Raw genomic sequence first — 11,869 nt, forward strand, 5'->3', positions numbered from 1 at the left:
GAGTGGAGGAAGATCGACGCGGACACCATCACTTACGACGAGTTCTCCCGCCGCTTCAGGGCGGTGTTTGACCATCCCCCGGAGGGGAAAGCGGCGGGGGAGCGTCTGGTCTTCCTCCGGCAGGGGAGGAGGAGTGCCCAGGAGTTCGCCCTCGAATTCCGTACTCTAGCGGCAGATGCAGGGTGGAATGATCGGGCTCTCGTCGATCACTACAGATGTAGTCTACGAGAGGACGTCCGTCGGGAGCTGGCCTGTAGGGACACCAGCCTCTCGTTCGACCAGTTGGTCGACATGTCCATCAGGCTGGATAACCTGCTAGCTACCCGAGGACGTTCCGAGGGGGGTCCGTCCAATTCACCCTCCAGCGCCTCCGAGCCGTGCCCCATGGAGCTCGGGGGCGCTGGCGCTAGAGAGAGGAGGGGTCGGCTTACTAGGGGGTCCATCTCCTGCACCAACTGTGGTCGGGGAGGACACACCGCGGCTAGGTGCTGGGGATGGCCTCCTAGGGGAGAGGACGACAGGTCCCGCACTGGGGATTCCTTCCAGGTGAGTAGGCGCCCCACTCACCCAGAGCTCTCTGTTGCACATTTCTGTATACCTGTGAGTTTTCCACAGGTAGCACCTCATTCCCAGCATAAGGCGCTGGTAGATTCAGGCGCGGCTGGGAATTTTGTTGATAAGAAGTTTTGTTTAGCCTTAGGGATTCCCCTTCTTCCTGTTGATGTCCCTTTCCCCGTTCATGCCCTAGATAGCCGTCCGTTGGGTGCGGGCTTGATCAGGGAGGTCACTGCGCCACTTAGGATGTGTGCGCAGGGGGGTCATCAGGAGATGATTCAGCTATTTCTGATTGACTCGCCTGCGTATCCGGTGGTGCTGGGCATGCCCTGGTTGAGTACCCATAACCCATCTATTTCGTGGCAGGAGAGGGCTCTGATGGAGTGGTCTGCCCAGTGTGTGGGTCGATGTTTGGGCGTTTCCGTAGGGGCTACCTCGGTGGAGAGTCCAAACCAGGTGCCCGCATTGCACGTTCCCCCTGAGTATGGGGATTTGGCTATCGCGTTTAGTAAGTCGAGGGCGACGCGGTTGCTACCCCATAGGCAGGGAGATTGTGCGATAGACCTCCAGGCAGGAGCTGCGCTCCCACGGAGCCATGTGTATCCTCTGTCTCAGGAGGAGAAGAAAGCTATGGAGACTTACATAGACGAATCTCTGAGACAAGGATACATACGGCCTTCCACTTCCCCTGCGTCCTCGAGTTTCTTTTTTGTGAAGAAGAAGGATGGTGGTTTACGCCCGTGCATCGATTACCGTGGTCTCAATCAGATCACGGTGAAGTACAGTTATCCACTCCCGCTGATTGCGACCATGACTGAGTCCTTGCATGGGGCGCGTTTCTTCACTAAATTAGATCTCAGGAGCGCGTACAACTTGGTGCGCATCAGGGAGGGCGATGAATGGAAGACAGCCTTTAGTACCACCTCGGGCCATTACGAGTATCTTGTCATGCCATACGGGTTGATGAACGCTCCGTCAGTTTTCCAATCATTCGTGGATGAGATCTTCAGGGACATGCAGGGACAGGGGGTCGTTGTGTACATAGATGACATTCTCGTGTACTCGCCTACCCGTGTCGAGCATGTGGCCCTGGTGCGCAGAGTGTTGCGGAGGCTGGTGGAGCACGACGTGTATGTTAAGGCAGAGAAGTGTCTGTTTTTCCAGGAGTCGGTCTCCTTTTTGGGGTATCAGTTGTCTGCGTCAGGGGTGAAGATGGAGGTAGACCGGGTGTCAGCCATGCGTAATTGGCAAACACCAACCACTGTGAAGGAGGTGCAGCAGTTTTGGGGGTTTGCGAATTACTACCGGAGGTTTATCCGGGGTTTTGGACAGGTGGCAGCTCCCATCACGTCTCTTTTGAAGGGGGGTCCGGTGCGTCTGCAGTGGTCTGCCGAGGCGGACAGGGCGTTTGGGAGGCTGAAGGACCTGTTTACCTCGGCTCCAGTGCTGGCGCATCCGGATCCCTCTTTACCATTTCAGGTAGAGGTGGACGCGTCTGAGGCCGGTATAGGAGCCGTGCTTTCACAACGGTCAGGCGCGCCACCTAAACTCCGCCCCTGTGCCTTTTATTCCAAGAAGCTCAGTCCGGCGGAGCGAAACTATGACGTAGGGGACAGGGAGCTGTTAGCCGTGGTACAGGCCCTAAAGGTGTGGAGGCACTGGCTCGAGGGGGCTCAACACCCTTTCCTCATTTTGACGGACCACCGTAACCTGGAGTACATCCGGGCAGCGAGGAGGCTAAACCCTCGGCAGGCAAGATGGAATATGTTTTTGACCCGGTTTACATTTAAGATCACGTACATCCCTGGGTCACAGAACGGTAAGGCAGATGCGCTGTCTCGGCGGTATGACACGGAGGAGAGGTCCGTGGAGCCCACTCCCATACTGCCGGAGTCGTGTCTGGTGGCACCGGTAGTGTGGGAGGTCGATGCTGAGCTCGAGCGGGCGTTACGCACCGACCCTAGTCCACCGCAATGCCCGGAGGGTCGGAAGTACGTTCCGCTCGAGGTTCGGGATCGATTGATCTATTGGGCTCACACGTCACCCTCCTCTGGACACCCGGGTATCGGCCGGACAGTGCACTGTCTTAGTGCCAAGTACTGGTGGCCCACGTTGGCAAGGGATGTGAGGGTTTATGTTTCCTCCTGCTCGGTGTGCGCCCAGTGTAAGGCGCCTAGACATCTGCCTAGGGGTAAGTTACTACCCCTGCCCGTTCCACAACGACCATGGTCCCACCTCTCGGTGGATTTCCTTACTGACCTTCCTCCTTCACAGGGGAATACCACTATACTGGTCGTTGTGGACCGGTTTTCTAAGGCCTGTCGTTTGCTCCCCATGCCGGGCCTTCCTACCGCCCTGCAAACTGCCGAAGCCCTATTCACCCATGTGTTCCGGCACTACGGGGTACCCGAGGATATTGTGTCTGATCGAGGTCCCCAATTTACCTCCAGAGTCTGGAGAGCTTTTATGGAGCGGTTGGGGGTCTCGGTGAGCCTCACCTCGGGTTACCACCCGGAGAGTAATGGGCAGGTGGAACGTGTGAACCAGGATGTGGGTAGGTTTCTTAGAACATACTGCCAGGACCGGCCGGAGGAGTGGGCAAGGTACGTTCCCTGGGCCGAAATGGCCCAGAATTCCCTACGCCATTCCTCCACTAACCTAACCCCTTTCCAATGTGTGTTAGGTTACCAGCCGGTTCTGGCACCTTGGCAGCAGAGCCAGATCGAGGCTCCTGCGGTGGATGAGTGGGCGCGGCGCTCGGAGGAGACATGGAACGCTGCACACGTCCACCTGCAGCGGGCCCTCCGACGTCATAAGGCGAGCGCCGATCTCCACCGCAGTGAGGGACCGGTGTACGCACCTGGTGATCGAGTCTGGCTCTCTACCAGAAACCTGCCCCTCCGCCTGCCCTGTCGGAAACTGGGTCGGCGGTTTGTAGGGCCATTTAAAGTCCTGGGAAGGTTGAACGAGGTGTGTTACAAATTACAACTACCTGTTGAATATAAAAGTATTAACCCCTCATTCCATGTGTCCCTTCTCAGGCCGGTGGTAGCTGGCCCACTCCAAGAAAGTGAGATCAGGGAGACTCCTCCGCCCCCATTGGACATCGAGGGGGCACCGGCGTACTCCGTGAGGTCCATCTTGGATTCGAGACGTCGGATGGGGGGTCTCCAATATCTAGTGGAGTGGGAGGGGTACGGTCCGGAGGAGCGGTGCTGGGTGCCGAGGAGAGACATTTTGGACCCGTCTCTCCTGACGGAATTCCATCGTGGGCACCCGACGCACCCTGCTCCGCGTCCTCCGGGTCGTCCCCGAGTCCGGAGTCGGCGCACGTCTGGAGCCGCGCGTCAAGGGGGGGGTACTGTCACGGTTTCGGCCGAGGCTGCCTCTCTTCCTTGTTCGGGCAGGCTTCGGCGTTCGTTGTCTCCGGAATACTAGCTGCCACCGTTGTATGTTTCATGTTCGTTTGCTTTTGTCTGTTTGTTTGTGACACCTGTTCTCGTTTAGCGTAATTAGTGTCCTATAAGTTTCTCGTTGTGTTTGTCTAGTGTTGTGTGTTATTGATTTTGGTCTGTCGTGTGTTGGGCTTATTTCGCTATTTCGCTCGGTTGAGCTTCCCTCCACTGCGTTGGAGTGTTTACGCACCTGTTTAGTGCGCTTTTGTTTGTTCGCCTTCGTGCGTAATTTCGCCTTCGGGCAAGTCGTGTCGTATTTTCCTTGTTGGAGATTGACTAAAGTCTGTTGGACTATACTTCGGTGTCCTGCGTTTGATTCCACCACTACACCCACCTACAGCACTCGTGACAACATGTATGTGGTCCTCTGTAGCTCAATTGGTAGAGCATGGCGCTTGTAACGCCAGGGTAGTGGGTTTGATCCCCGGGACCACCCATACGTAAAAATGTGTGCACACATGACTGTAAGTCGCTTTGGATAAAAGCGTCTGCTAAATGGCATATTATTATTATTACTGAACAAAAATATAAATGCAACATGCAATAATTTCAAAGATTTTACTGAGTAACAGTTCATAGAAGGAAATCAGTCAATTGAAATAAATTCATCAGGCCCTGATCTTTGGATTTCACATGACTGCATGTCCTTGGATATCCTGCAATAATTGGCTGTTGAGACTGTTCTGTTATTTTTTTTATTCATGAAAATTCACTACAAATTCACTACTGGGGAGCCATGCCCAGCCAATCAGAATGTGTTTTTCCCCACAAAAGGGTTTTTATTACAGACAAAAATACTATCGCAGGTGAAGAAGCCGGATGTGGAAAAAAAAAAAGGCCGGTTGGACGTACTGCCAAATTCTTTAAAACAACTTTGGAGGTGGCTTATGGTAGAGAAATTAACATAAAATTCTCTGGCAATAGATCTGGTGGACATTTCTGCAGTCAGTATGCCAATTGCACGCTCCCTCAAAACTTCTGTGGCATTGTGTTGTGTGACAAAACTGCACATTTCAGAGTGGCCTTTTAATGTCCCCAGCACAAGGTGCACCTGTGTAATGATCATCCTGTTTAATCAGCTTCTTGATATGCCACACCTGTCAGGTAGATGGATTATCTTGGCAAAGGAGAAATGCTTACTAACAGGGATGTAAACAAATTTGTGAACAACATTTGCGAGAAATAAGCTTTTTGTGCGTATTAAAAATGTCTGGGATATTTTATTTCAGCTCATGTAACATGGGACCAACACTTTACATGTTGTTTATATTTTTGTTCAGTATAATATTATTGATATACAATTTATGTTGTTAACCCTGAGCAACATAGGCTTGGGAAGCTCACAGGGATATTGCACAGAAAAATGTTCAACTCAACAGTTCATTGTATTCCACCAAACCAGTAGCGGTGTGTGGGTAAAATCACTGGGGAAGCCAAGCCAGAAAGAAAAGCCATATTACAACCTAAGTGTTGTGATAATTGTGTTGTTTGCTCTATAACCTGTTAGTTCATATGCCTTGCGACCGTGATATATAGGCCTAAGGCCAAGACAATAAGAAGACACAGTAGCACAATAAATTCAACCACACTTTTGTTTCATCACAAAACCGGAGAGCAACCTCTGTCCGGTTAAGGTAACAAACAGTTACAGCTTGGTCAAGCAAGTTAAAGTTTCCGACATTTTTGGACCACTAAACAACTATTGATTTTAGAACCACGGAGTTACCGCAAGTTGCAAAGAAAACAGGAGCTGCCTCCACTATTCCAGCACCATTTCAACTTCAACATCATCAAATCACCTTTGCTTAGTCTAATATGGTGACAATTAAAAGATACCTAAAACAATTTAGTCCAATCAATGTAAGCTAAATATGATGTGGCTGACCATGTGCATGTATTTGTGCAAGTAGAAAAACATGTTGACACATCCTACATGTAGAGAAAGGACATTGCCATCCTCTCATGTTGAGAAATGGTCTATGACTCTGTCATACAGTACACGCTTTTAGTTTTTGTTGTCCAAGGCTACCTGGCTAAAATGCTAGCTCACTAGCCTAACTTCCGTTCATGGGCAACGATTAGCCAGTTAGTTAACATTAGCCTACTACATCTAGCTACATATTGAACTTCCATCCTCTCAGGCCAGGGGCACAATGTATACATTGATGGTTGGATCAGAATCGCTGTTATAATCATTGGCAGAACGGATAATTAATTAAAATCACAAGTCCAAATCCCTATCTCCATCCATGGCTAATTTAGGAAAAGGACAATTTTAGCTAGCTAACTAGCCACCACAACAAGATGCAACAATTCAAGTTTTTTCTGTCAATGACGTTTTGCTTTTGATTTGACGTGATTGCTGTGAAGCCAAATCCAAACTGGCTTCCCTTGCCACTTTTTTTTTGTATGCCAGGACCATTCAAAGTTGAGCTCACTCAGTTTAGCTCAACGCTGATTGGCTATTATTTTATACAGAGGATAGCCCTATTTGGTAAAAGACCAAGTCCATATTATGGCAAGAACAGCTCAAATATGCAAAGAGAAACGACAGTCCATCATTACTTTAAGACATGAAGGTCAGTCAATACGGAACATTTCAAGAACTTTGAAAGTTTCTTCAAGTGCAGTTGCAAAATCCATCAAGTGCTATGATGAAACTGGCTCTCATGAGGACCGCCACAGGAAAGGAAGACCCAGAGTTACCTCTGCTGCAGAGGATAAGTTCATTAGAGTTACCAGCCTCAGACATTGCAGCCCAAATAAATGCTTCACAGAGTTCAAATAACAGACACATCTCAACATCAACTGTTCAGAAGAGCCTGTGTGAATCAGGCCTTCATGGTCGAATTGCTGCAAAGAAACCACTACTAAAGGACACCAATAATAAGAAGAGACTTGCTTGGGCCAAGAAACACGAGCAATGGACATTAGACCAGTGGAAATGTGTCCTTTGGTCTTGAGTCCAAATTTGAGATTTTTGGTTCCAACCGCCGTGTCTTTGTCACAACACAACCAATTGGCTCAAACGCATTAAGAAGGAACGAAATTCCACAAATTAACTTTTAAGAAGGAACACTTGTTAATTCAAATGCATTCCAGGTGACTACCTCATGAAGCTGATTGAGTGAATGCCTAGAGTGTGCAAAGCTGTTATCAAGGCAAAGGGTGGCTATTTAAAGAATCTCAAATATAAAATATATTTTGATTTGTTTAACACTTTTTTGGTTACTACATGATTCTATGTGTTATTTCATAGTTGTCATGTCTTCACTATTATTCTATAATGTAGAAAATAGTAAAAATAAAGAAAAACCCTTGAATGAGAAGGTGTGTCCAAACTTATGACTGGTACTGTACATTCAGCCTCTTGCCATTTTTTTTACAAATATAAATGCACCGTAATTTAAACTTTAAAACAGAAAGTTTTTCTCTCCGCCTCATGGTAAAATGTTTAGAATTGCAGGATGTTAGCTTTAAAGCTGCAACAACAAAAAATCTCTCAGCCCCATGACAAAATGTGTAGAACTAGAATTGCAGGAAATTTGCTTGACTTTCAATAAATATAACAAAATAGATTATTCTTCAAAGGTAAAGGAGAGTGTTTTCTTGATATTGTTGGTCTGTGAAGAGCCACCAGAACCTGTGATACCAGGTATATGCTATTTTTCCATCAGTCATGTGACGTCATTACCTTAACCCCTCACTACTGCTCAGAGTCAGCCGCTCCACACGTACACCATACAGTATTATCTTTGCTTCCAATATTGGTTTCAACACATCCTTATCTGTTTCATTCCTGTGGTGGAATTTGTGTGATGAGGCAACTTCTCTCAGAATGATAGGAAGACTAGCAGCCAATTTCCTCTGAGGTCAAAGGGTCACACTGGAAGTAAGTCCTCAGATCCACTGTCCCCATGGAGACAGATATACAGGAGGTCTGTGCTGCTGATCACAAATCCCCATACAAGCCATATAAATAGAATGAATTCTATTTCTATGGTACACAGATTGTACACACACGCACACACACACACACACAGAGGCCATGCAACTCATATGCACAGAAACAGACTTAGGTTTTTACAGCACTCAAAAACACTTCATAGGTTCACAAAGGCAGGTGCAGCTGAAAAGTTGTAAGTTATTTTCTTACCGAGTCCAATTTCATTCATTGTAAGATATTGAAGAAGACCGTAGACAGAGAATACAGCAATAGATTCAGAATAAAAAAAAGGCAGTGACATTGTAATGACTAATGACAGAATACTGGGCTGTGGCAGTCAGTATCCTGGCCCATTCACATTTTCAAAAACAAAACACATAAGTCAAGATCGGATTTCCCATTTGGAGAAATCACATACAGCACAAGTCTTAGGAAGTTGAGAGTCCTTGTTTGGGCCTGGTCGTATAAGGACTCTGCTAGGCATCGCAGAAGGGCTGTTGGTCGTTGTCGTCGTATATCATCATGCTGGAGGTGGTCATGTTACTGGGAGAGGCTGTTATTGCTTTCGGTCCATGAAGTAATTAACACTTCGTTACTGCTGCGCGCTGATATGACGCGCGGATATGACGCGCTGATATGACTGGGCAGAATGAGGATCTGGAAGCGCTTAAGAACGTACTGTAGCGACCCGCACAGACAGCTGTGTGTTATGTGTTAGGCTAGTAGATGGTTGTGTTGTACCTACCAGTACCCAGAGTTCGCGGGGTCCGACATGTCAATCAACCTGCTATCTGCCAATCACGGGAATGCCTGGAATGTTCTGATGCCGGGCATCCTGGCGGTTGGCGGAGTGGCGTGGAGGGGGGTTGGGCAGGGGGATGGAGCATTGGAAGTTAAGACCAGGTTTAGCCTTTGTTCTCTCTCTTTACGTCTGGGCTTCACAAGAGAAGGTCACGATTGGCTTGTGGATTATCTTTCATTTATTTGGCGTGGGCTACGGCCAAACAGTAGCCTGTGTAAAGTTGGTTTAATAAACCGTCCATTCGTAAACTCAATCCTCTGTCTGGACAGTTGTTCTTTTATGATCTAGTCAGGTCATTACATTGGTGTCAGAAGTAAAAACGTTGATAAAAGTTAGCCAGCTAGCTAGCTGACTTCTGTGGCTAGCTACCGTAGGTGAGAACGGGGGTTGAAGATGCTTCGAGGGAATCCGAAAGTGAAGGTGGAGGTAGGGGACGATTATGGCCAAGGAGGTGCATGTGCATGGACGTCGGGGGTTCTGGCTGAGGAGATCGCCAGGGCATCGGAGCCCAGAGGCCGCTTGAGGGAGGACGTTAGAGTGATGGCGGCTGAAGCGGGCATGAGTGCTTCGTCGACTGTGTTTCGCGCGGATTCTGGTGGGCGGACCGAAGGGGTGACGTCGACGCGGCGGGACGAGGAATCTGGGGCTCAGGATGTAAACAAACATGGCGGTGCCCAGTTCCCGGCTGCGTCCGTATCCGTTAAGACCCCGAAGTATTCCGGTAAGGCGGATTGGGAAGCTTTTCATGCTCAGTTTGAACTGTTAGCTCATTTTAGGGGGTGGTCGGATGAAGATAGGGCACTGCAGTTGGCTTTATGCCTCACGGATGAAGCTCTGGCCTGTTTGATATTGATTAGCCCCGAGGACAGACGTGATTATGGTGCTTTAGTGGGAGCACTGAGGAGGCACTATGGACAGTGTGTACAGCCCGGGCTACTGCGCTCCGAACTGAGTAATAGACGCAGGCAGCCTGGAGAGCCTCTACGGGTGCTAGCTAATGACATTGAGAGCCTCTCTCGGCGGGCATATGCTCACATGCCCCCCTCCGTGCAGAGCGAGCTAGCACGGGACCAGTTCATACAGGCGCTCTCTCCTACGGAGCTGCGCATACAGACCCAGCTGGCTCATCCTGAGTCATTGCAGGTAGCCTTGGAGATGGCTTTGGAGAGGGAGCTGGTGTGGGCTGGGGCTTCAGCTGGGGCTTTGGTGGGGGTGCAGGGAGACAGACCCTCTGTGCGAGCTGGGGGGCAGAGCAGCCCGGAAAAGCCTGCATGGGTGGCTGAAATGACAGAACTCATTCGTGCTGTGTCGCTACAGGCGGCACGAAACACACGCCCTGGTCCCAGGGTCTGCTGGGGTTGTGGCCAGCCAGGCCATCTGCGCCGAGATTGCCCCATGTCCCCCAGAGCTCAGGGAAACGGCTCGGGGTCCGCATAGACCGGGTAGTGTGGACCCCTGGCTTTCTATCCCAACCACCATCTTCTTCAGGAGGAGCCCACCGGCACAGACGGGGAAGCAAGGCTCCACTTCCCCCAGAAGCAGACGAGGGCAAGCGGATGGAGCCTGTTGTTGTGGTGGGCCGGACCTGTGTTGGGGACTTTTGTCATGTCCCTGTCACTGTGGAGGGGGTGCCCTGCTCCACCCTGGTGGACACTGGGTCCACAGTAACCCTGGTGAGGCCAGATATTGTGCCAGGTTGGACTCAGTGTGAGCCTACAACTGTGCAGCTCCGCACAGTCACAGGTGAGCTGGCACCCATGAAAGGGAAGGGAATAATGACTCTGACAGTAGGGGGCAGGACTGTGCGTCATCCTGTGTGGGTGGCGGCTGTGCAGGACCCTTGTATCCTGGGGTTGGACTTTCTTAGGAGCACAGGCTGCCAGTTAGACCTAAATAGGGGCACACTGAGCTTCCAGGGAGGGCCGGAGGTCACCATGGCCCCTAATGTCACATTCACTCAACCCAACAAACCCTTTACTCCAACAGTAAAAGCAGCAGAGACTCATGGCTGCCCCCCCTCCCCCACATCTGGGTGTGACTTTTCCCCAGCTCCCCTGTCACCTACGGCGTTGTGTTACATTCCCCCAGCTACCTCCACGACACAGCCCTCTGTGAGCCCGGGCCGCGCCCCCCCAGCCCAGCTACCCCAGATGGGAGGGGAGAGGACACTGTCTGCAGTGAGGGAGATATGGGGGAGGAACTGTGTTGGTCTTGACCCCGAGCAGCAGGAACGGTTGAGGCAGTTGCTGTTTGAATTCAGAGACAGCTTTGCGCTGAGTGAGGAAGAGGTGGGTCAGACTCATCTGGTGCAGCATGAGATCGACACAGGTGATGCTCGACCTATCAAGATGCGTCCCCGCCGTATCCCGCTGGCACGCCAGGAGGCGGCAGACAAGGCTGTGTTGGAGATGCAGCGGGCAGACTTCATTGAGCCCTCAGACAGCCCCTGGGCGGCGCCAGTCGTCATGGTTCCGAAGAAGGGGGGCAAGCTGAGGTTCTGTGCGGACTACAGGCGGCTGAATGAGGTAACCAGGAAGGACTCATACCCCATACCACGTATCGATGAGTCGCTGGACCTGGTTAGGGGGTCCTCCTGCTTCTCCTCACTAGACCTCCGCAGTGGCTACTGGCAGGTGCCCCTCTCCCCAGAGGCCAGAGCCAAAACTGCGTTCTCCACTAACAGAGGACACTGGCAGTTCAAGGTCCTGTGCTTTGGCCTGTGCAACGCTCCAGCTACTTTTGAGCGTTTGATGGACAGGGTGCTGGATGGCATCCCCCGACAGCAGTGTCTGGTATACCTCGATGACATCCTGGCCCATGGCAGCTCCTTCCAGTCAGCCCTGGGGGCGCTACGGTGTGTGCTGGAGAGGGTGGCTGCCGCAGGTCTGAAGCTCCACCCCGAGAAGTGCCACTTCATGAGGAGAGAGGTGTCCTTCTTGGGCCACCGAGTGGGGAAGGAGGGGATCAGCACCATGGAGGACAAGGTAGCGGCTGTCAGAGACTGGCCCACCCCCACCGACCAGCGTCAGCTGAAGAGCTTCCTGGGCCTGGCCTCGTACTACAGGAGGTTTGTACGGGGCTTCTCAAGCGTTGCTGCTCCACTGAACCGCC

The sequence above is a fragment of the Coregonus lavaretus genome (genome assembly GCF_964263955.1).
Source record: "Coregonus lavaretus genome assembly, chromosome: 2".
NCBI lineage: Eukaryota > Metazoa > Chordata > Actinopteri > Salmoniformes > Salmonidae > Coregonus > Coregonus lavaretus.